Source organism: Onychomys torridus, chromosome 1, assembly GCF_903995425.1.
Source record: "Onychomys torridus chromosome 1, mOncTor1.1, whole genome shotgun sequence".
Taxonomy (NCBI): Eukaryota; Metazoa; Chordata; class Mammalia; order Rodentia; family Cricetidae; genus Onychomys; species Onychomys torridus.
Window position 1 is genome coordinate 50798483 of NC_050443.1, and position 26239 is coordinate 50824721.

General features: G+C 40.5%; 1 long non-coding RNA gene across 6 annotated transcripts in view; it reads left to right on the forward strand.

Annotated features, from left to right (window-relative positions):
- The window catches only part of LOC118570628, a 68058-nt gene that overhangs the window by 8557 nt on the left and 33262 nt on the right, over nt 1-26239 (forward strand). For 5 of the 6 annotated variants that reach the window (XR_004943213.1, XR_004943216.1, XR_004943215.1 and 2 more), the window contains 4 exons: nt 13149-13323; nt 14652-14773; nt 17026-17159; nt 17378-17444. This is a non-coding gene — a long non-coding RNA (uncharacterized LOC118570628). Of the gene's footprint in view, nt 1-13148; nt 13324-13518; nt 13549-14651; nt 14774-17025; nt 17160-17377; nt 17445-26239 lie in introns of those variants that run through there. The other variant, XR_004943218.1, reaches the window with a different exon arrangement.

Below are 26239 nucleotides of genomic sequence, written 5' to 3' on the forward strand. Positions count from 1 at the left end.
TTTTTATATACATGATTATGGCAAATTGATTGAGATGATGCCCTTTAAACATTCAAAGCAAAACTGAAACCATTAAAGGAAAGAAATATTGATCTCAGTGACAGATGTCACACTGGGTATTTCTTGATAGGACCACATCACATCATATGTCAAATGTCAAGGACAAGAAGTTAAAAATTAAGGAAGCCCATGTCTTTGCATATTGTATGTTAGCTTATTTATTCCCAAAAATGCTGCAATTTTCTGTTGCATATTTTATTGTTGTTGTTGTTGGTCATGTTTCCAAACACTCCAAAGAATTTAGTGCCATGAAATTTCAGAACTGAGGTGTCTTAAAAGTTATTTTTTCCTTGATAGACTTCTCTGAGTGATAAAGGCTCAGCTTATTTACCCATTGATTTTTTTCTCCCAAGCGATTTTGGCTAATTTAATGGCCTTCAAAATCATGTATTATCTTGCAAAAATCTATATTTCCTATATACATTGAAGTCTAATGAAAGATGTCTAATCTTTTTAAGGAGGTACAGTTCAGTGTTCCTCAGTTACTGAAGAACTACTTTATCAACTCCCAGGGTTTTATTTAAAAAAGAACACCCAAATCTGTACATTTTTTTGTATTTATGTGCACGTGTGTGTAGCAACATCCTGAGGCTGTAAGAGGGGTCTGATCCCCTGGAACTAGAATTACAAGAGGTTGTGAGCAGCCCAACATGGGTGCTGGGAATCGAACTCTGGTCCTCTGCAAGAGCAGCAAGTGTTCTTAACAATGGAGCCATCTCTCCACCCCTTACTTCTTTCTTAACAACTCTTAAAACTGACACTGTTATGATGTGGATGAACATGTAGCAGGAAAGCCTTTGACTCCCTCTGGAAATGTCTCTTATGCTTATGTACGTGAAAGATCTTGGGTCAGAATTATCTAGCCCCTTAAACACCAGCAAATACAATTTCTAATTGATGGACAAGATGTTTACTTTGAAGTTTCAGCAATATAGAAAAGTTTTCCTAATAAATTAGAAGCAATTCTATCCTAGATAAATTAAAACAGGGCATCTCTTAGACCATGGGTTGGGTTTATGTCCTTCTGCCCTATAGCCTCTGACTGTAAAGTGGAAAGCCTCTGTTTTCAGTTACTGTCTCATTGTTAACAGAGTAAATGTTTGCAATTAAAAATGTTTCCAATGGTCTTGCTTATAGAGCTAAAAAACAGTATTAAATATTATTTAGATTTTTGTTCAGATTAGTATGTCCAGTAAGGAATGAACAGTTTATAGTTCCCTCATCTCCTTCATACAAACAAACAAACAAACAAACAAACAAACAAACAAACCAATACTACGTATGCTAGCTAAAGAAAACCCCTTCCCAAATAAACAAACAATAACCTTTAGCATTCAATGTCTTGGAAATACAGGTACATTGTTTTTACAGTTAAATTCTTAATGAAAGGTTTTGCTTAATCTCATCTGCTGACTAATATGGAACACTTCTGGCTTATACAATCTGTAACTTTAAAATCAAATTTTAACAACATGCTGTTGTAGGCTTTTCTGAAGTGAAGCAAGCTTTGAAAACTACATCTCTCTCTTTTTTTAGGAAAAAAAAAGGTGAGAAGTGACAGGGCAGGATGACATGCCTCTCTGTTTTAGTGATGTCAGAAAAGTTTTCTTTTTCAAATTACTGTATCATCTTTTTCACCAAGTGCAAGAAAGACATGGCAGTGGGAGGAGAGCAAAAAAAAAAAAGATTCTCTTCCATTCTTTACCTCTTCAAATCCCAAGCCACAAACAAAACCCACTTCCCACCTGCCTCCCAGAGTAGCCCCCAACACTGACCACTTCCAGTACTGTCCAGATTTTTAAGGGGACCAGGCAAGGGCCAGCCTGAGTTAGGAACCCAACAGCCTGGTGGAGGAGGAGGAGGAGATAGGGACCCTTCACTTAGAGGCAAACTTAGAGGGAAAGTAACTGTTGGAAGTTTCCAATGGAGGCTTGAAAAGGCAGGACAGTAGAAGCTGATAGAACCAATTTTATTATTTTTTTTCCGAGGCATTGCTAACTTTTATGACTACTCCCCCCTTTCTTTTACTATCTGCCTTTGTGCCTCCAGGGCCAGGGAAAGAGCGGGGCAGACCCAAGATTGCTTTCAGAGTTTGGCTCCTCTGATGATGGATTACCATGTCAATTTAAACGGCATAGGATTAATTTGTTTCAATGATTTCTCTTTAGGCTGAATGCCAGGCGTTTTCTATCTCTCCCCCTTGCTCTTCAGAACAACAACGACAGAGAGAGAGAGAGAGAGAGAGAGAGAGAGAGAGAGAGAAAGAGGGAGACACCTTCCATATTTTAAGTTGAGAGACAGTAATGGAAATAGACAAGTTGGGTGTACTGTTGCAACACAGTTATAGGTTTGAGTCTTTTTATCTCTGAAACATACAGTCAGTCACATTAAAATGAAATTGGTCCCAACATTTATTCAATAAGTATGTGTCTTGTAGATAATCCAGTGCAGAGTGCTTTTGACATATAAGGATTTAATTTCTCTTAGACAAGTTATTAGTATAACACATTTAAGCTCGCCACCTACGATGAGGTGATTGAGATCTCTAACAACCTCTAACGCTCACTGCAGAAAAGAGTATGTATGAAGGGAGGGGAGACTGTGTAGAATGCATATTTCACATATGCACACATGCAAGCAACACAGGCACCAAGCATGTTTGCACCTGTATCCACACATCTCCTGAGTTCGTATGACCACATTCTTCAGTGTTGCTAAAATAATTCCATCTATTATGCAGATGTATCTAACCTTTCCAAAAATGAAAATATATACAGTTTTCATTTTTTGAAGTATTTCTAAAGTGCACAAGAGAAAAAAAATGCCATTCAGATTCACTTTATCTGTGAGACTAGACCTATTATGAGGTATAAAGTGGTTCTAGAAAGCACTTAGGGGCCATCCAAAATCAAGCATCCCCCCACCTCTTCTCACCTACACTTAACTCACAGCTATCCAAAGGATGCTGTGGAAAGAATAAAGGCAATGCAAGGGAAACAGTGTACCCCAAAGTGATTCTTTCATCTCCCAGTTTAATGGGTGTTCCTTCAGCAGACTCCAAAAGACAGGAGAGGGATTCCAGTGTAAGTACTGAACATCTTGGGAAAACGCGACAGTTCCCACTCTCTTTTCCTAACGGTCGCTCCTCATTCCAGGACCACCCCCTCCATGAAAATTTAGCATCATAGTTCAGAATAATAAATTGCGTTTGAAATCTGAATACAAATAGATTGTATAGCCTTCCCCCATTCTCCCAGTCCTCTCAATGCACAGTCCAGCCGCTCTCTGTTTGCGAGGCTTCCACTTTGTGAGGACAGACACAATCAGAGGCCAATCAATGCCTGTCAGAACTGAATCTATGCAATTTTAATTCGTAAAAAAAAAAAAAAAAGTTGTTGGTTGCTAACCTCGGGGGAGAGACTGTGTATCTTTGCAAAAACAAAATCTTGGAGAGCTCTCCCTGGGAAATGGTGTTACACATGAGCAGAAAATCCAGGCAAGAAAAGCTAATTGAATGGAGAGAGAGAATTAGGTTAAAAAATAGAGTACAATCTAGTATCACATTTTCACTAGTGTAACTTGAAATGAAGGTGTCTTCGAGTCGCCAGTGATGCCAGAGCGTTTAGATGTCGGCCACAGATGGGAACACCTATTGAAATGTGTCTGAAGAAGATTAATAGGCCTTGTCACTGTTGGGAAAGCAGTGCTTGGCTGTAACTTTCCACCAGCCCAAGATGAATTACCGATGAATGCTCACTTATCAACCCCATCACTATCGTTCGACACTAAATCAAATTGAGAAGTTATCTGCAATCAGAAAATTTCTTTTTAAAATAGACATACACCTTTAGGCCCAAACTCCTTAATAATCCCACTCATAAAACAATCCCCAGCCATAGATGCTTCTTTAGCTTATGCCGAATTATAGCTCAGTAATGAATATCTTTTTAAAGTTCACACACAAATGGACAGCTGGTCAGACTGTGAAGTTTGACAGTATTTTAATGAGTATGAAGGCTTCTTGGAAGTCATCATTTAATATTTCAGCAAATGTGTTCATTTTCCCTTTTAGATCCCTACTCTCTTAATGGAAAAGCAAAAAGAGAGTGGATTTGCTATCTTAACTTTGTGGCCTCACAGTTACATAATGCTCTCTGGTAATACAAAGCTATGAGAATTTTGAGTTTAGGTAGCTAACAGAAGAACAAAATTAAATGGATGGTGGAGAAAGACAACCATGTGAAGTTTTTAATGTTTTCATGATGCTGCATGTAGCTCGTTCTGGGGATGTGTTGAGACCTCTGTTGGGCTAGACATGTAGTCTATGATTGAGCTAAACTTAGTTCCCTCACCTCTATCACTCCTGGGCGGCCTGGAACTCGGAGAGTCTCCCGTCTCTCTCCCTCCAACGCTGTGATTAAAGGTCTGAACCACCACTCCCAGCCTTCATATCTCATTTTCAAGGTGATTTATTTGAGAAGCAAGACAAAGTCATTATCACCTTTTATTATTTATTAACCAACTATGGGCATCTAGTGTCTTTCCAACCTTGGATTCATTATGTTTTAATAACACCACCACCTGTTGTGTTTTGTAGTGTCTTTGATATTTACAGAGTGACTTCACGTGCAGGATTCCTTTGATTTCTACTGAAATTTTATTCAGGCATATTTTTTTGAATTTCCATTTTGCTGATGAGTAAACTGAGCCTGGGTTGTCTGAAGTCAGGGAGTCTTCAATAGAAACATAGTTAGAACGGGAAACTACGTTACTATGTCTCTTAGTTTTCACTGGGGATTTTTTCTTTCGCTTGGAGTTATTATGTAAATGCAGAATATAAATGGTGACAATGCTAATTGCAGTTAACCGCTAATATATACTAGAACACGAGCACTAACATGCTGTGTGATCTCTGCACAACTTTCTTCAGTAGCTCCTGGTATTGTTTCAGTAACTCAAGAAAACAAGACAAGGTTTCTTGATTTTAGGGACTTGTCTAAAACTCACATTGATGGGAAATTGGGGACACTAAGGAATTTCGAATGCAAAGTCAATGATGATGGTAGCTTACTCTAGGTCCCAGTTTTTAATTGCAAAAAATTGAATTACACTGGGTAGGTCCTAGACATCTCAGTTATTTTCTGAATATGAAAGAGTTTTCAGATTCTGAGGCAGTGTGGAATAGTTCATGGGTTGGTCTCTTTGTATTTACTTATTATTTATGTATGCAATTGCAGTGCTTGTAGACAAACCTTAAGGCCTCACATATGCAGAGAAAGCCATATACCCCTGAGCTTTACTGCCTAGCCATGAATCCTGGCTGTAAATCCTGCTTTTGCTGGTTACAAAGTATATGACCTCCATTCCACTGGCCTCTATTTTCCTCCTCTCAAAAATGGGATGATTAGACTCAATGTACTAAACTATGATGTTTGGGGATACTTTTCTCACTCCAGAGAATGAGGACAGGAACCAAGAAACAATGGCTGCCAGACACATTCACGGTTAGGCAAGAGCCATAGCTTCCCCTTCTAGAGACTGTCAGTAAGATGGCTCAGCCTCTCAATACCTAAGGGACTGAACCAAGATCCATGTTGTTTAGAACATATGCTCTGTATATATATACACATACATATACATTATATAAACTGTATGTACTACATATACATATGTATGTATGTATGTGTATATATATATATATAGTTTAGAAAGTACACAAAAAGAGCCTGTAGCCAATTTGATAATGAAACAATGTCCTTCCTTTCTCCCTCCCTCCCTTCCTTCCTTCCTTCCTTCCTTCCTTCCTTCCTTCCTTCCTTCTTTCCTTCCTTCCTTCTTTCCTCCCTCCCTCTATTCCCTCTCATTCTCCTCTTCCTCTCTGTCTGTCTTCATTTTTGTGTTCAGACTGATCTCAAATTCTTGACCCTCCACCCTGGGCCTCCTGAATGCACCAGGTTTAATATGTTAAAATTACAATTTGGATGTCAGTTGTTTGAACTCTCTGCTAGAGTAGGCTGACAGGGTTCTAAGTAGGGAAGGTTGTTTTAGAACACCACATAATTTAAAATTGTAAGGAAAAATCTTTGCCCCCCCTTTTTGTCCAGATTAGGATTAAGGAGACTCAGGTCTGTAGAGGCATGGGGGACTTACTCAGCTAACTGGTGACATCACTGAGATCGGATCCCTTTGCTCTTGGTCCCCAAACCATGACTCAAAACCACTTGGACAATGTAATCTCCCACCATGCTTCTTGTTCAACCAGTAATTTTGGTCCTCTGCTTATGTCTGCGTTACAATTGTTTTTTGAGGAGTGAGGTTTGAGACAGGATTTCACTGTGAAACAGTCCTGGCTCTCCTGGAACTCACTCTGTAGACCAGGCAGGCCTCCAGCTCACAGAGATCCACCTCTGGAGAGCTGGGACTAAAGGCGTACGCCACTACCAGCAAGCAGTTGTTTTGTTTTTGTGATGTGACACTTGGTGTGAGTTGATACTGATTGCAATGTGGAAATTTTTCTAAGTATCCATCACAATCATTTCTTGTGAAATCTACAAAGCTAAACAGCTAGGTAGCTGGGACTTTGATAAAGAATCCTACAATAAAAATGTTTTGTCAGCAAGGCATGTTACTATTCTCCTGCAATCCCAGTCCTCAGGAGGTGGAGGCAGATAGAGCAGCAGTTCAAGGTCATCCTCAGCTATATAGCAAACACCAAGCCAGCCTGGGGTACGTGAGACCCTGTGTACCATCCAAAAATAAACAAGTAAAAGTAAGTCTTTAATTTCTATTAGATCGCAACAATACTCTGCCCAACTGCTATTTATTTCAGCTCTCCTTTGATAGTTTCCCAGCAACAAAAGCCTGTCTTTTAAATCTTCCCTTCCCAGTCCCAAATTATCTTTGCTTGGCCATTGCTTGCTTTGGGAACGCCCGTCTGGCTTTAATCAGAAGTTACAAGACAAAATGTGCATTATTAAGAAATATAAATATTTTCAGAAGCAATTAAAGGGATGAAAGATTGATTCATCGTGTAGATTAGACGTAATTTGAAGCGGCTTGTTCTAATGAGAGCTACTGGGATCGAAAGTCAGGAGCTGGTCTGGCCACCAGTTAGAAACCCCAAGTTACCTGTTAGCAATTCACACTTGAGATATGCCCAGACACTTTTTTTTTCTTGCCAGTCTCTGGGCTCAAAGTCCTTTCTTACTCCCCTAGGGACTTGTAATAGTCACCTTTGAAAAATCATGACTGATTCTTTCTTCTCTTTAGCGTTTAGAAGGGAGTACCTTCCTTTTCACAACTCCAGAAGTTGGCTTAGCATTAACTTTCATAAGAACATTTTGGCCTGGAGGCATCTGTATTACAACTCTTTCTTGGCTTAATAAAATATATCCTATTATCTACCTGGTCAATCTCTATTGGCTTCCAGAATTGAGACATGGAAAAACCTAATAAGCGTCATTAGGAGATCTGATTTAAAAATAACAAAACAAAACAAAATAACAACACACACACACACACACACACACACACACACACACACACACACATAAGCTATCTCATTTAGTCCACTACTTTGAAACATCCCAGCTCTGAGAGCTGGGTGGCCAGGACTTGAATACAGGTATCCTAATTTGAAATCTTTGTTAGTCTGATAGTTCTGGGGCAAAAAAGGGAGGGGGGCTGTGCCTAATATGTAGGTGGAATCTTAATATACAGGGGATCAAAACCTGATTGTTGTATTTTGTTTTTATTTTCTTTCTTTCTTCCCTTTAATCCCACCTTTTGTCCCCATGGCTGTGTGTGAGAGATGGCTTGATTTTCTAGAGATGCTTCACCCATCCACAGCTGGAAGTCCAAAGAAGACCGAAATGTCTTTAAAATCAACACAAGTCCGGGAGCCTGAGAGAACAAGTTTTCCTTTGTTGTGGGGGATAGTATTATTTGCTGTAGGTTTTTTGATATACATTCTAAATTAGGCCTGCAAAGGCATGCTTCATCTTTAATTCATCACTCTCAGCTGAAAGAGATTAGCAATGTCTAGCACGCACCCCTCGTATGGTGCTGACCTCATCAAGTATGGCCTGAAATTAATTAGCCTCATTCATTCCAAATGGAAAAGGATAATGGAGCAGCGTCTTAGCGATGACCATCACACATTGTATGCAGCATATTTAAAAGGCCTCGATTTTCAAACCATGTAGATTAAAATTCTTTCCAGAGCTCACAATATGCCTGAGTTATCAAGGACCTAGAGCAGAGCCCATTCGGTTTTGTGCATGCGTGGTAGCGCATGTGGCTTGGATGTTGCTTAGGTCCTTTGCCCGTCTCTGTTAGCTATGTCTGCTTTCGGGAGGTGGGGAGGGGGAGGTTCTCCAGGGGAGGTTGTTCTCCGAAATCACACCTTGAGTGCTTGACCAGCAAAAACCTGACATATAATGCCGTGTTCAATGATCTGGTCCCCGGGTCAGCATGCTAAGTGCATGCTTTTGATTGCCAATCGGAAGAAAAGGACGAAAGAAACACTGTAGCCATTTTTTCACCAAAATCCTTGTCGGCCTCTAATTTGGACACAGAAAAGTTCCTTAAAGAGAGACTCAACTTTTCTATTTTGAGTTATTTTTGAGACTTTCAATGTCTTTTCCCAGTCTTTACTGTTTTGATCATATTTTAAAACATGACCAAGGATGTAGTTAGAAGACCAAATCCTTTCAATTTACCCTCTTGCTAAGATTAGCTGATTTTTTCCCCTTCTGGGGATTGACTAAGAGAGGCCAAATTTTTGAATATCAAAACTGCTTTCTTTTTGAGCCAAAAAAAATCTTGACTCCAGTTCTTTGGGATCCTCAAAGACATGTAAAGTTTATTTTTATGAACAGTAGTTTGCAACTATAGATCAGAAGAAGAAAGATCTCGTGACTTAGTGTTTTCCGTTTTTAATTTTTAAATAGTATGAAATATAGTTGGTTTCTGAAAAGGCACCAGTAGTATTTTGGTGGCCAGGATCTTTAAATAATGTATATTTCTTAAGAAAAGAATTATCCCAGAATAACTTTGTCTGCTAAAATAAAGAAATAGCTATTCAGTGTAATATAACAGCAAAGCTTCCATTTAACTTCCAGAGTCAAGCTTGCAGTCTTAGGGGAATAATCTTTTCAGAGCTCTTTGATGTACTAAGCTTCACATATGTTATTTAAGATTATTTTGTCTTATGATACAACAAAAATTGAAAGTGTGCTTCTTCTCTGTCTATAGACAGAAGAGGTAGATTTTTTTCCAAGCTCACTTTTGCTCATCATTTCATGGCAGAAGTCCTTTTTAATCTAATGGTCAGTATCATCTATGTGCAGAAGCTCATCAATCGCGAATGGTGAGCCTATCATTTGGCTATAAAAGATTTACCTTGAAATCTTCCCAAACCTCTAGCATATAATTGGAGGAAATTAGCCAGCTTAAAGTCTGGGCTTCTGCTCTCTAAGGGAATAAGATGTGAAAGATGAAGAAAGATTAACTTACACAAATTTGATTTTAAAGTCACAGTTTAACAGAACCTGGGATAAGCGGTGACATGCTGCAGAATTTTAAAGGTTGAGAGAAATAGGTAAATTGCAAATTATCATCTAGTCAACTTGGAGTGTCGTGACAAATAAATGCAACTGTAAATAAAGAGAGGTATTCGGCAGCACTAGTTACTCACTGAAGCACATGCTATGACATATTTTCCTAATAGTAAAATTGATACTATATTGCTATTGAGACAAGGGAATGCAAGCATTCTGTGCAATGTAGTTTGTTTTCATAAAGCATCTCTCATGTTTTACTTAAGTTATTATATTTTTTTAATCAGCAGAGGTAGAGATGGCAAGCATGCTCTAAAAATAAGGATTAGCTTCATGAAACATAAGTTCATTCAAATAACAAACTCCAAGTAAGATTCAGACTACCTTATCAAACCTCAGTTGGCACTCATGTGAAACTGAAAATCTTTAGCCTTTCAGCATTTGAAAGTGGAAAATCGTGCCATTAAAATTCAAATGAGTTTGGACATACCCATACCTCCACTTACCGACATGGAGGAAAGGTGCAGTTCCTGTTTGGGTTCATGATGAAACTTTGAGGCTAAAGAGCTGATGATGAGTAGAAGTTAGCTTAGGCTAGATGGAACTGGAAGATGTTTTTGGAGTGGATTTGCTTTATTTTTCATTTCTTGAAATTCATCTGAAGATGAAGAGAAGAACAGTAGATAAACAGAACTTCCAGTGATGTGTGTGGAAAAAGCCAAAGAGGAATAAAAGGAGAGAAATTCCTGGTCTTTGAGTTGGTAAACACACATGTCATTTTTTGTTTCTGAGACACTAGGGCTTGAACCCAGGACTTTGAACATTCTAGGTGATCATTGTGCCGTAGAGGAAAACCTCTAGTTCACAGAACATTTTTCAGCAAAGAGATCATGGATGAGAAATTATCAGCTAACATCTCAAGGATGCATAATCAACCAAGGCCCTGTGCTAAGCTGTTTGTTAATGGAACTTGGTTTTTCACTACAGATGCCAGGAAAACATTACAATTTCCACTCTTCATGGGAAGATGTTGAGGCTGGGGGATGCTATCCATATTGTTCAAGGTCACACTACTTATAGAGATGACCCGATCCAGCATGTCCCATTTTGTCTTTCAGTGTTTATGGCTGACATATCTAATGCTAGACTGCTTGTCAAGAGAAAGTGAAATTATGTTGTTGATGAAATGAATTGCTATAGACTATGCATGGGAGGGAACTTCCCATTTCTGGATAACTAAAGGCAATAGGAAGCGTTTTCTGGGGGGAAAAAGCAAACAAACAAAACAGAAGAAAGGAAAGTGTGTCTTCTCTCTCATTTTCTGGTCCCCCAAGTCAGAAGGAAGGGGCATCACAGTCCTTCCATGAATCTTCTCTAATCTTCCATCAGGCATGTTGGATTAGATATATGATCACACACACACACACACACACACACACACACACACACACACAGAGAGAGAGAGAGAGAGAGGGGGGGGATTGAGAAACAGAATGACAGAATGGAATTTAAAGAACAAGTCTTGCCAAGACATTGGCTTGGAAGCAAAGATAAAAAAAGAAAGAGAGAGAATGAGAAGTCTCTGTCTAAGCAATGGTTAGCAGAGACTCTGGCTACACACTTTGGAGACAGCAGAAAAATGTGACTAGGGAAGTTTTGAAGAAGCAAGAAGGCAGGCCTGAGGGGAAAGGAGAAAGAAAGAAAGAAAGAAAGAAAGAAAGAAAGAAAGAAAGAAAGAAAGAAAGAAAGAAAGGAAGGAAGGAAGAAAGGAAGGAAGGAAATTTGAAGACACTCTGAGATTTTGGCACTGCCTTGAAAGACTCACAAAGAAAGCTACACTTTCTTTTCTTTTTCTTTTTTGCTTTTTCCTATTGAATTCTAAGCTAACAATTTCCCAGTGTAAAGAATTTTCATCTCTTGTGTTGTATAGGTTGCAGCACAAAGCTGGTCTACTAAATCTGCTCTAGGAAATGCTTTGTATAGTACAGTAATATATGAAGTGTTCTTATATCTCTTATGGCCCATACCATTTATCTCTTTTAATGTCACATTGAATTTGCAAGGTGTATGTAATTATCTCTGTTTTGTAGAGGGCTCAGAGACTTTACATGGCCTGTCCTCCAAGAAACAGCTTAAATCACTGAAGAGTCCTTCCCAGTCTTTTGCCTGAACACTCACTGTTTTCCTCACATTACATGAAAGGCACAATTTCAACCTGAAAATGGTGTCACAGAACAACTGGTTTAGGTTAACGTCATGACAGTGCACGCTGTTAACAATATACTATGCTAGGCTGAAGTTAGGTCTTGATAGGAAATCCGCCTGTTTTCTTGCAGGTGGTGTCTGGTCTGCACAGCTCAGCTGAAACTGTTCACGTAGATTAAGCACACTTCCACCCACTGGGATGGGAGACCAAATGAGAGGGGGTGAAATAAAGTGCAACTCTACAGAGGCCCGCACACCTCCTGTGTCTCTACCTGGCTGTTTCTAGGGACCTTAGTGTTGATGGAAAGACTGAATTAACACTCCAAACTGTTCTCTGCCAATTGAGAAAAGTTCCAAATTCTTTAAAAAGCATGCAAAGCCTCTATCAGGAAAGGGGTAACAGCATTTGGGACCAATTACCTGGATTAGGAGGCCACAGAGATCTTTTTACACTTTGTAGCTCAGGGCCCTTTGGCTCTGGTCCACAAGCTGGGGAGTATAAAGGGCAGGAATTTCAGCCTAACATTGAGTTCCCTCTTGACCTGTGTGTCTGAACCAGAGAAAAGCAGGTAGAGACCCCGCTGTCACTTGCCTGAGATGTCCAGCAAGTCCGACACAGAACATTGTCTTCCAGAGAAAGGAGGTACCTGTAGTGAAGACATGGGTTTTCATCACTTAATCAAAGTCTGATTGCAAGTATTGTGTCAGGGTGTGACTTTTCAGCTTGATGCTCCTCAAAAATGATTTTTGCAAAAGGAATTAGGAATAATGGTACTCTGCCACCTTTTGCTTAATTGCTACAACACTTTGATTTAACTTTGTTTTTTAATATCTTACAGGTTAGTCAGTGGCCAAGGGTAGATAGTGAGGTTACCAGTGCCATTGAGAGTATACTTAGAATAAGATGTGGCAAATACAGAGATTTTAATTATTATTATTACTATTATTACTAGTGACAAGGTCTCATTATGTGGCCCTGGCTGGCTTGGAACTTGCTATGTAGATCGGGCAGACTTTGAACTCACAGAGATCTGTCCTGACTCTGCCTCCCAAGCACTCAGACTGAAGGTGAGCACCACTATGCTTAGCAAATACAGACATCTTGAACAAAATAGAATTGTCTAGAACACTGGATCTCAATTTTGAAGTAGACAAAGGTTTAAAGTATATGAGATTTAAGATACAGGTTCTTCCCTCTTCAGAGGATAAAATATACTCATTTTTCAGAACTTTGGTAATTTCAAAATTATTTGAAGGTACTTAGCTTTCCTTAATGGAATCCTGAGGATAGTGGCTTGACCTTGCTTGTTGAAATGTTCACAGATGTGAAGAAGCAGGAAGAGTGAGAAATATCCATTCCAGAAGAGCCAGCTGCCAACTGTAGTGGTTTGAGAAGACAGGCCCAGTTTCTCCTGTGATCAGAATGCCTATGTGTATGATTTTAAGCCAGATCACTCCAAATACCACTGGTAGACCAATAAATTGGAAATAACTACAGGTAGGAGATGGGTTCTTCCTAATAAAGTTCTCATGCTCTCTTTTCCTTAAAAATTTTTTCTTTCCTTTTTTTTTTTTTTTAAAGCAGTAGCTTTTCTGATATTTTAAAACTTTATTTTGTGTTCCTGGCATGATGGTAAACACCTTAAATTCCAGCATTCAAAAGGCAGAGACAAGCAGATCTCTGTGAGTTCACAGCTGGTCTCATCTACCCAGCAAGTTCCAGGTTAGCCATTGCTACATAGTGTGACTCTGTCTCAAATACTATGTATGTGTGTGAAAGAGAGGAGTTGGGGGAGGAGAGAGGAGAGAGTGAGAGAGAGAACCAGAGGGTGCATGGGGAAGTTAGAGAAAAACTTGGAGTAGGTTCTTACTTTCTGCCTCATGGAATCAGGGTCTCTCTTTTTTCTGTCCTACATTTGTATACCACTGGCCTGATGTCTGAGTGAATCTCCTTCCTCTGCTGCCCCCTCCCTCTAAGAGTGCTTGGATTACATACAGATGTTTGCACACAGCTTTTTACACAGGAATTGAAATTAGGCAAGCTTGCTAGAAATTTTACCTGCTGAGCCACCTCCCGAGCCCTCTAAAATCCTTTAGGACTCAGATGAGGAACTGGGGAGATAGTTTAGCAATTAAGAGAGTTTCTTTTCTCCATTAGGTAGCCCAAGTTTAGTTCCCAGCACCCATGTGGAGTAGTAGCTCACAACTACCTGTAATTCCAGCTCCAGGAGTGGTCTCCAATGTCTTTCATCTCCGCGGGCACTTGCACACATGTGCACATGGCCTCACACAGACGCATGCATATACATAATTCATAACACTAAACCCTGAGATGAAGAACTTAGATTGAGCCCATGATGTGGACTCTGAGAGACATTTTGACCCCATCCTTCAGTTACACTGAAGGTAACGGTACCACTCCAGACCTTCACACTCTAACATCAATCTGGTTCCAAAGCCCCAACTTCTTCCACATTGGGTTTTCCTCATCCTGGTTTATCTCCACATTTTACCATTCTCTACAATGTCAGAACCCCTGACATTCACAATTAGCTTCCAAATTAACTTAGAAAAGATAGTAAGCTCTCAGCTAAATGATAGGGTGGCCACTGGGGACCAGACCAATTTCCTAGAATAAGGTTAGGACCAGGTTGCTGTGTGGTGATGCTAAGGTGGATCCTGTCGAAGTACCTGTTCTGATTTGAGCAGGAATTCCGGGTGACACTAGAGGTAGCATTTACAGTTCTACATGGTGGGTTAGCATGCTGATATTCCTTTACCTGTAAAACAGACAGTCTTTAAATAATGTTTTTCTTTGAATTTAAGGTTCTATAGCAGAATCAAGAAGGTGTGAACACCTACCTGTGGGCTGAGGATTGGGAGACATTGTTTCAGGTTCCTGCTGACGCTAGAGTTCTGGAGATAGACAGCCATTCAAGGAAATGAAGGTAGATTTTGTGAATTGCACATTGCAAGCAGGTAACACACATGTGTGAAGGCCTGGACTGCAGCCACTAGAGAGACAGAGGGAGAGGGTCACTCCTACAACCACCATTCTGAGAAACGTTTGTTCTTTGATGGCTTTATGTATGGGAGCAGAAATCACACTGGGTGGGAATCTGTCCTCAGAGGCATCAGAGCTGTTTTTCCCCAGGAGAAAATTTTCAACACTTAAAAATAACAGGCACAGTCCTGAACCCACAGTTTTTGTTTTACTGGCTCCGTTTCCTAGCACCCCACAGGACCAGGCCTATGGCTTTCTGGAGTTGGCTTGGATTGTCAGAGTATCTTAAGAGGTCTCTCGAAACAAACAAACAAACAAAAAAACTACTCAGAACTTCTGTGACTGTCACAGACAGTGTCTGCCCTGTTACTGGCTTTAAACAGAGCCCCTCATGGGAAAGAACCCCTACATCCTGAGTCAGATGCCAATCAACTTGGGCATGTACAGGGGATTTAATGCTTTTAAGAGTGTTTCATGTTTATCCCCATTAAATTTCAGTTTGCTTTGGATTTTCGGGAGCTTCTAGAATCTACCACTCTCATCTTTTGTTGCTTTACAGACTGACTAACACTAATCCTCCCTGCCCTCATAGTTTTGCTCAATTCCTAAACTAAATTTTGAGCATATCGGGGTTTCTGGAGTTTGCAGGTTTTTTAATGGTAAAAACAAGTGCATGTTGATTTTGCCAGCTCTTAAGCAGTGGTTAACAGAATAGTCTCCGAAGGGAGATTTGCTTGGATTTAAATCCTGGGCCAGCCAATATGCCATGCCTGCTGGCATCTTGATTTATGTGTGACTCAGTTTGTCCATCTGTAAAATGGAGATACTGGTAGAACTACCTTAATCACTTATTTTAATAATTAAATGAATTAACATATACAAAGGACTTACATTAGTGCCTGGGACATGATGTGCATTATTTATTATAAAGATAAGATAAATTGAGACTGGATCCTAAGAATGAGGGCAATGTCTTATTTATAACTATCTTCTGAAAGATAAAGAAATATATTTGCTGTCAATATTCTGAGCTTTTGAATGAATAATTTCCATAGTGGTAGCAGCAGGTTATGGTGGTATTTTATTGAGACCTGGATGTCTATGTAGACAGGCAGTGATGAGGAAATCATGTGTTTGGGTTTAGAACCAATGAGAAGGCAGTATAGAAAGGCAACAAAAAGATATGACACAGGAAGATGGTATCTCTCTCAGGGGAAGGACAGCAGTGAATGGTAAGATAAGGTGGTCTTAGCTCTTGGCTACTGCTCTGATCTCTGGGTTTTTAACTCTTTATTTGGCTGTGTGATTTTTATTTAATAAGGCTATTTAGAATTATATCTACAGCAGGTAATCTAATCAGCTTTGTAGTTTCTATTGCTAACAGATATTCAATATGTTATTCAATCAACCAGTCAATCAATCAATCTTGGGCTAGAGAGAAGACTCGGCAGTTAATGGTGTATACTCCCAGACCTGATGATCTCAGTTTGCTCCCTGGGACCAACATGGGAAGGAGAGAACAGACTTCCATGGGTTGTTTTTGGAGCACCACACATGTACTGTGGCTCATGTGCATGGATACACTCACACATAAAAGAAAAAAATAAAAAACTAATAATAAAGAAGTAATCTTGAGCTGGGCATGGTGGTGTATGCATTTAATCCCAGCATTCCTGAGGCAGAGGCAGGAGGCTCTCTGTGAGTTTGAGGCAAGCCTGGTCTACAAAGCAAGTTGCAGGACAGGAATCTTACACAGAGAAACCCTGTTTTGAAAAACCAAACCAAAGAGAGAGGGGGGGGGCGCGGGTAGTCTTGGCCATAGAAAAAGAAGCATGTATGTTGAATATTGGGCCACCTCCATGGTGATTTTTTTTTTCCTATGGGAGAACACCGGTAGGGTCTTGCACATGCTAGACAAGTATTTTGCCATTGAACTACATTCCCAGCTCCAAACAAAGTATCTTTACCAAGGCCAAGCTATTGTGTCTCTACTGGGCTGAGGAAACCAGAAAAGTCCTGCATGCAAGTCCAATCTGAATTCAGAAAATGTATTCTGCTCAGGCTGTGCCTTTTCTAAGCTGTGCAAAAAAAAAAAAAAAAAAAGTTAGGTATTTTTAACATGAAAGGGACCTGAACAAGAATGCTAGTCTAGTCTTTGGTAGAACTTCATTTTGCTTAAATTTTGTTCATTTCTAGGCCATAGGAAGACTCACTTAAAAATACATGCTTGGAAGAAAACTGTTGAAAGTGTCATCTACCACATGGGTGTCTCTGTGCCATCCTTCCCTTCTGTAAACACCAACTAAAGCTGCGACCCTGGGAGTTCCTGAGTAAGTCTGTGGTGGTACAGTTCCCTCATTGCTGTCACAGCTTCCTGTTAAGTCAAGTTCTCATCATGTTAGAAGTGCCAGTCTTTCAGAGACATCTTTTCACAGGCAGCTCTCTTTGAACTCACGTCCTTGCTAATTGCTAATTTAGACAGGTTGGGTATTTCTATATTACTACAGTGGAGCTCAAAGAGTGAAACTTCTTTGTATGTGTCCAATAGGTACCCCTGACGAACTCACCTGCTGCCCGCTATGGGAGGAGCTTTTGTGTGGAAGCAGAGGCCACAGGTAACATGATACACAGTTGTTGTGTGTGTAGCGTGCTAATACTTTTGACAGCAACCATCTGAAAGGGGTGTAGCAAGTCATTTGGAATTTGTACACAGACGGCCCTATCCATTACACTCACCCATATCATACCCATAATCTCCAAGGGCAGAGATGCGATTACAGTTGGCAGGCAGGTCAAGAGCTTCTGTGCTTACATACACACAACTCCCACTGACTGTTTCGGGGAGGTACACCCATGGAAGTTTTCAGCAGCATAAATGTAGTCCAGTTCAGTCAGGACCACAGCAGGCCCAGCTAAAGAGAGGGACCTGGCTGTGTGTTTAAAACGCTGAAGAAGAACAAAAGGCTGCCAGTTTTCAGAAGAAATTTTATCCCGGAGCATTAAGAACTGTAGTTGGAGACTCACCACACTCTATTCTTGTCTACCACCTGTGGACCCCAGACTGGGTCCGGAAGCAGCTGAAACTGAGTCATATTTTAAAAAAATGATGTGTTCTTGACTCTGAAAAAAAGTACAATGGGTTAATTTGAAAAAAAAAAAAAAGAATAATTCAACATAGAATCACAGGCTTTTTGCATAGTTTCCTGTATGAAAGCATTGCTTTATCGTTGTTAAGGGAAACTGGTACATGCAACTCCCTGAGAGCTCTCTGCATAGATGCAGCCATGTATTCCTTATTCCTTCCTTCCTTCCTTCCTTCTTTCCTTCCTTCCTTCCTTCCTTCCTTCCTTCCTTCCTTCCTTCCTTCCTTCCTTTCTTTCTTTCTTTTTTTGAGACAGGGTTTCTCTGTGTAGCTTTGAAGCCTATCCTGGCTCTTGCTCTATAGACCATGCTGGCTTTGAACTCATAGAGATCTGCCTGCCTCTGCCTCCCGAGTGCTGGGATTAAAGGTGTGCGCCACCACCACCAAGAATCATGTATCTCTTTTAAAGAAGAAAGCAACAGCTCAAATTAGCATGTTTGCAGAGGGCACTTTCAGTGTGTGTGTGTGTGTGTGTGTGTGTGTGTGTGTGTGCATGTGTGTGTGTGTGTGTGTGTATATATAGACATAGACACACACAGAGTGGGGGGGGGAGAGAGAAAGAGAGAGAGAGAGAGAGAGAGAGAGAGAGAGAGAGAGAGAGAGAGAGAGAGAGATTAATGATTGCAATATGGCAATTTCTATTTGTATAATAACGTCAGCAGAAATAGAACAACATGGACCAGCATGATGTCTCCAGGATCCACATGGTGGGAGGAGGGACTTCTGTTAGTTGTCCTCTGACTTTCCCCTGCATGTGTTTGGAAAGAGTGCTCCTCACATCCATCTCACACCCACAAAATAAATCAATAAAATGTGCCTAAATTTTTTTTTAAAAGAAAAAGCAGGCTTGCTATGACCATAAATTCAGGAGAGCAATCAATCTCTAAATGGGAGAGAAAGTTGCTGTCCATATATCCAAATCTAAGACTATCCATGTAATGCTAGCAAATGCCAAGTTCACAGCCTACACACGTGACACTAAGTTTGTTATTTCTATCTTATCAACCATGTAGAAAAATAATATTAAGGCAGAAATCTGTATTCTACCTCTCACCTCACATCTATCCATGTTTACTTAGACTCCCAAGTCTGCCTGATTTTTGTGTACATCTAGCCTAAGAGAAATCCTTGAGAAAAACATGGTACCCCCTCCCTTTTTTGTTCATATTTTGCCCCCAATTTTTGGTGTCCCTTCATTCTCCCCTGCTGGTGATATCACAGGAGTGTACTAGCTGCATCAAATTGATTTAGGACACCAAGCATTTTCTTAAAAATTAAATTCCCCATGAAAATGTAATAGGACCAGCAGCATCCAAAAAGCATTATGGGAAAAATGCCAAAGGTTGAGCTCAAATGAAGGCCGAAAGCTTTGTGTCAGGGAGGAGGGGAAGGGAGCAGGCAAGAGAAACGAAAGGAAAAGCAGGGCAGCAGGGGAGGCATGGTGGAGAGGAGAGACCAAAATTAGAACAAGAGGCGCTGTTTATTAATAACCTTACTGACCCACAGGCCCCTGACACAAAATACATTAAGGATTCTTGGGACACGCTGACCTGTCACTCACAGGACGAGCCAATGCAATGGTGCTGGAGGCCGCAAACGTTCTGACAACAGGCAAAGAAGGAAAACATAAATCAGAATAAGGAGAGACATTGAGTCAGAGCATTACAAAATCCCTTGTGGTGGTCCATGGTTCCCTTCATCCTTTCCAGCACCCACTCCAGGCTGCTACCTTCTGCTGATATATCAGACAAGCCAGGAGGAGCAAGTACTGCTCTCTGCGTTGCCAGAAGAATATGCATCTAGGGGGAGAATATTGAGAAATGATAGAAACCATGATGAAGTAACCCCAAGTCACCTCTTATTTTGCCTCTGCGATGTAGTAATTGCTAACATGTTGGTATATACATCCTGACCTTTTCCATCTGCTTTTTTCTTTCTTTTTTTCTTAAGACAAGGTTTCATGTCAGCCAGGTTGGCCTTGAACTCACTCCATAACTGGGAGGGACCTTGAACTTCCTGATCCTCCTGCCTCCACTCCCCAAACACTAGGATTACCAGTGTGTCCCAACCACATCTAGTTTTCTTGTTATAAAAGTAAATTTGCATGTTTTTAAAAAATGAGATTGAGGCTGTACTATATAGTCCATTGATCTATAAATGCTTTTCCTTTTTGTAAGCCATAATAAATATTTGCACATAGTGATAATACTATTTGAAGCATTTTTTTAAAAAAAATTTATTATGTATACAGCCTGTGTGACTGCTGGCCAGAAGAGGTCACCAGATCTCATTACAGATGGTTGTGAGCCACCATGTGGTTGCTGGGAATTGAACTCAGGACCTCTGGAAGAGCAGTCAGTGCTCTTAACCTCTGAGCCATCTCTCCAGCCCTTGAAGCATGTTTTATGTCATCATTATATACTTATATGTAGGACCTGGAATTCTTTGGTCTGGGTAGTTATGTCATTTGATTGTGATTCTGGGACTAGATCCTGTCACTGGGATGCATCCCAGTCCTATCGTAGCATTTGCAATTGCTGTTTTTGTAAAGCCTTGTGTCACATTGCTATAGGTGAGACTCTTGAGTGAAAGCCTGCCTTCCTGCCTTCCTCCCTCCCTCCCTCCCTCCCTCCCTCCCTCCCTCCCTCCCTCCCTTCTTTCCTTCCTTCCTTAATATTTGCAGAGATGCCCTCTGAAGTCCATATGCCTTCTTATAGTTTCACACTTAGAGGGATTGCAGGTCTTTTTGAAGACAGTCTCAAAGTGTAGCCCAGGATGGCCTTGAACTTTCCACAACTCTCTTCCAACAGTCTCATGTTGCTGGAGTTACAGCCCTGTACTGCTACACTCAGCTTTCTTTGCCTTTCCTGGTGATCTGCCTTGTTTTTATGCACATAGTATGATTCCATGCTCTGAAGCTTTTACTTAACTTGTGCTAGCCAGTTCTATGAAGTGATTTGTTGATTTTAAACTGCATAGTTTTAAAAATGCAATATTGGGTTTATTATTAATATCTAACATTAATATGTAATTCCAGGGCTCAGGAGCCTGAGTTAGGAAGATTGCTCAGGGTTCAAGGCCAGCCTGGCAGACAGTCAGTTCCAGGTCTCAAAAAATCAATCAATCAATCAATCAACAATCAATCAATCATTTCAATCAATCAATCTTAAATTTATTAACCATGTAGTTGAATATTATTTTAAGATGTGGTACATTTGTTTATGCTGTGGGATATTTGTTTCAATGATACAAAGATGTGTTGCGTTTTTTTTTTTTTTTATGTTGCTTTTGTTTAACTCTGTGAAACTGTGTTACTGTGCTTCTCTAAAACATCTGATTGGTCTAATAAAGAACTGAATTGCCAACAGCGAGGTAGGAGAAAGGATAGGTGGGGCTGGCAGGCAGAGAGAATAAATAGGAGAAATCTGGGAGCAGAGATCAAGGAGGGAGAGAAGGAGGACTCCAGGGGTCAGTCACCTAGCCACCCAGCTACACAGCAAGCCATGGAGTAAGAAGTAAAAATTATACAGAAATAGAGAGAGGTAAAAGTCCAGAGGCAAAAGATAGATGAGATATATTTTTTCTTTTTATTTATTCATTTATTTAGCCAGAGCTGAGGACCAAACCCAGGACCTTGTGCTTGCTAGGCAAGCACTCTACCACTGAGCTAAATCCCCAACCCCTAGATGAGATACTTTAAGTTAAGAAGAGCTGGCTAGAAATAAGCCAAGCTAAGGCTTGGCACTTCTAAGTAACAGTAAGCCTCTGCCTCTGTGTGTGTATTTATTTTGTAACTTGGTGGCAGGGCCCCCAAAAGAGTAAAGAACCAAAAAGTAAAAAAAAAATATTAACAACATACCCTTCACTGTCTGATATTGGGGACACTGTTCTGTCTAAGCTTTTAGCTGTCGATACATCTATGTACCTTTGTGAATGCAGATGTCACCTGCTCCCTGCTCTTCTCTCTGCTCTGCTTCTGGGTTTGACTAGGCCTGTGTGTGTCTCAGGGTGAGGTCTTGTAAACCTGCTTTTTCTTCTAGTGCTTTTATAATGACACTTAAAAAAAATAAAAAACCTTGGAGATTGTTTAAGTTGCTCAGTGTTCTGGAGTCTGTTTCGGTCCTTGTGGTAAGACTTCATTTGATAAAACTATACTGATCTAAGGGCTGCCTGCTAATAGCCCTCTTTCTATGTCTCCATATTTTATTTCATTATCTTTTCATCTTCCCTTTCTTCTCTTCTTCCCCCCTTTGTCATTTTAAGTGTCCTTCCCTGTCTGATAAGCTCTTCCTCACTGAGCAGTTCCCTGAGAGTCATGCCTTTATATGTTACTTTTTTAAGACCTCACTAAACTCTCGGTGGTGGCGGTGGTGGAGCACACCTTTAATCCCAGCATGCAGGAGGCAGAGGCAGGTGGATCTCTGAGTTCGAGGCCAGCCTGGGCTACAGAGTGAGTTCCAGGACAGCCAGGGCTACACAGAGAAACCCTGTCTTGAAAAACAAAACAAAACAAAACAACAACCAAAAGACATCTCTAAATTCACACTGTGGGAGGATGCATTTGTACATTCATGGTTTGGAATATAAGGGTTTCTAATTTTGAGTTACCTCATGCATTTTCTTTTATCTTTTTATGTGACCTTCTTACATTTGGAGTTTCTTCTTCTTCAACATTTTCACATTCGTTGCTTTTCCGTATGTAAATTTTCTATGATATTTTATTACTGTTCTCTGGGAATAGTTATTTGTTTGTACGTTTTCTATTGAATTTGAAATTTGACCTGTTTCTTCTTCAACTAATGAGCTAATTTTGTTTTTTTTTTGAGTTCTATAGACAGATAATACTATCACCCATAGACAATGAGTTTTCTGTGTGCCCCTAAAAAATGCAATTTCTATATATTTTTTTCTGTTTTCCTTCAAGGCAAGAACCTCCATGTTATTTAAAGTATTCCTCAGTGGTAGTGTCTCTAACATTTTGCTAGCAAGAATGCAGACCCCAACATGTTATGCTTTTGGTCAGCTCTTGTGTTTGGATTCCCCCACCCTCCACCCCACCCCATTAAACTTTAAATCTCCCTTCCTGAGCCTTCTGTTCGTTGGCTGTCACGTTGGATGCCTCCCGGGCCATTTTTTCCAAATATTGAATAAGTGTGACCCTTTTTATACCGGAGTATTCTCTGTGTATGCAGACACCTCCTGCCTATATCATTGATTCTTCTTTTCGTGCCTAAATACCCATTGTTCCCTGGCAGTAGAGCTCGCCTTTAATTCTCAAGCAGTGAAGATCTGAGCTGCCCTTGTTTTATTTCATGTGAAACCACCAGGCTATTTTCTGCCAACTGAAAAGTTAGTGTCTTGCATAAGATTTTATATTTTCACATTTTAAGGAAATGCTAAACTATTTTCTCACATGGAAATTATCATTTCATTTGAATTTGCTGACTTTTTGCCAGTGGGAAGTAAAAATAACCCAGAGTTCTGCATATGCCATGCAAAAAGAATTGGTTCCGAGGGTTTAGACTGGTTAAAACAATAAGTGAGAAAAGATGCAGGAGAAAAAGAGAAGACTCCTACACCAACAGTTGCTAATGAAGCTTGGGGTACCTTGGTTGAGGTGGGCTGGCAGATGCCTCTGGAGCAAGTGGGGACTAATGATGGCCTTGAGCCTGTCATGGTGTCACCCTCCGCCTGCATGTCTTCACCTACAAATTGTGAGATAATGCAAGAATTAGCAACAACTCCCATTAAGCATTTAGTTTGACACATGTCACCCAGCACACACTTACTACAGTTACTATTACCACTATTAGATTTGAAGGCAGGCAGGTATGTGGATGCTCTGTCAGAAAACAGAACATAAAGACCCTTCTCTTCCTAGATCCGATCCCACTTATACTGAAGGATTTTAGGATTTAGGCAACAGGAAGATACGTGGTGGGATTGGACTTAAACTTCAGCCCACCACAGGAGGAACTGTTCCTTCTGCTTCCCCTCTTCTGCCTGTCAGTTTTCCTTGAGCTCTACTTGCCATCCCACGCTGCTGGGGCAAGCCTTTTGCACTCGGAGACCATGTTTTTTTTTTCCTGATAAGGTGGTATATTAAATCACTGTGCCCATGTGCCTGTCGTTTAAGAAACTTGTCAGCACTTCTTAATTTCTCCAATTTGTTAGCCTAGGGAAGCATCCTTGTTAGTGTGAAACTTAAATATTGGAGAGGAAAAAGATGAACAACTTTTCTTCTAAATCTTCTCCCGCATGTTGAAATCTTTTTTTTTTTAATGTGGTGGGATGTAACTGCATTATTATTGTTTAAAATAAATTATCCTTTACTCTACAGTTTACCTTGTTTATTTTATCTGTCCTCCTTTCTCAGAGGGGCAGACTCGAGGCCCCCCATTTGGTTTTTATTAGTGTAATCAGTTAATAGCTGTTCTATAATGCTTTACTTATTGTGTTAATTTTCTGTAGTTATGTCCAGAGGCAGCTTCCTGGAAGACCACATTAAAAAAACAACAATAACAACCCCCCCCCCCAAAAAAAACACCCAACCTCTTCTTTAATGGGTTTGGTTATCTCCAGAGCTCCAGCTCAAGTTATTGAGCACCATTGGTCCACAAGGGTATTGAAAATACATATAGACTGTAGCTAGTACTTCCAATGTGCATCTGTGATCACCCTAAATGTTCTAGGAGTATGACAGAGCTGTCTGACATCAGTGCATCACATCAGCTCCCTGGACTCATTCAGTTATATGCATAGGGGTCTCATTTCTGGGGCCCAGGACACCACTGTGCACTGATGTTACAAGTTTTTGTGGGAATAGCCCCTGTGTGAGTGTTGATATTTACAGGACTGGTCCTCAAATGTAAATGGTGCTTTAAAGCAGACCACAGCGACAAATGAACTCACCTGAAGCATAACTCAGGAAATATTTGTCCTGGATGCAATCGATCAGCAACTTCACCCCTCCCCCATTACTTGCATCCTGAATTAGATAAAATCGTCTCCGAAGTTAACACCATGGGTTCTAGGTCCACCTGAAGTGGGAACTAGCCAGACTGGCTCTCTGTATGGCAAGGAGCTCAGATGAACATATTTGCCGTCTCTGGCTATGGTTGCTCTGTGCAGTGGTCCATGGGGAGGAACCCTTGGCAGGTGATGGGATCTATATTGGATGCTACTTGTTCACACTGTTCAGTCCCTGGAGATGGTTAGGGATTCACATAGAACAAGTCTTCATTAAGTTTTCAAAGTGGTTAGGCAGGTTTTGTGTGACTGTGTGACATGCTGGGTAATAAAACTGTTCCAGGTTTTTTTTTTTTTTTTTTTTCCTTTTTCCGAGACAGGGTTTCTCTGTGTAGCTTTGAAGACTATCCTGGATCTTGCTGTGTAGACCAGAGGCTGGCTTCGAACTCACAGAGATCTGCCTCCAGAGTGCTGGGATTAAAGGCGTGTGCCACCACCCCCTGGCCAGGCTTTATTTTTATTTTAGAACATTCATGGACACAGAATGGGCTGTTTGGGGGATGGGTCTCAAGTGTAATGGGGGAGCTTTGCTTTCTGCATGCTTTGGATCAAATATTTACTGCAGCTGCATTTTGTTTGTGACTTGTCACATGAAATTAAGAATAGGATTTTCCACCTGTGACCTCATGTCATGCTCAAAAAGTGTTGGGCTTCGGAGCAGTGGAGCAGTCCAGACTTTGGGTTTTGAATTACAGAGATCTTTTCTGTTGAAGATAAAGTTGAAATAAAATTCTAGTTTAAAAATTGTACTGATTAGATATTTGTTAACCTGTCACAAGCTAGGGTCATTGTGGAAGAAGGAACTTCATTCAGAAAAAAAAAAAAATGCTTCCATCATATTGGCCTGTAGTCAAGTCTGTAGGGCATTTTCCTGATTAATGATTGATGTGGGAGGGCTCAGCTCACTTCAGGCAGGACCACCTCTAGGCATATAATCCTGGGCTGTATAAAACTGCAAGATGAGGGGCTGGAGAGGTGGCTCATCAGTTCAGTGAACTTGTTGCTCTTGCAGAGAACCCATGTTCAACTTCTATAACTCACGTGGTGGCTCAGTCATTTGTAACTTCAGTTCCAGGGCATCCAGTGCCCTCTACTAACCTCCATAGATACCAGGGACGTTCATGGTGTACATACATACATCTAGGTAAAGCAGCAAGCTAGTAAGCAGCACTCCTCCATGGCCTTTGCTTAAGTTCCTGCCTCTGGGTTCCTGCCTTGAGTTCCTGTTTGGATTTCTCT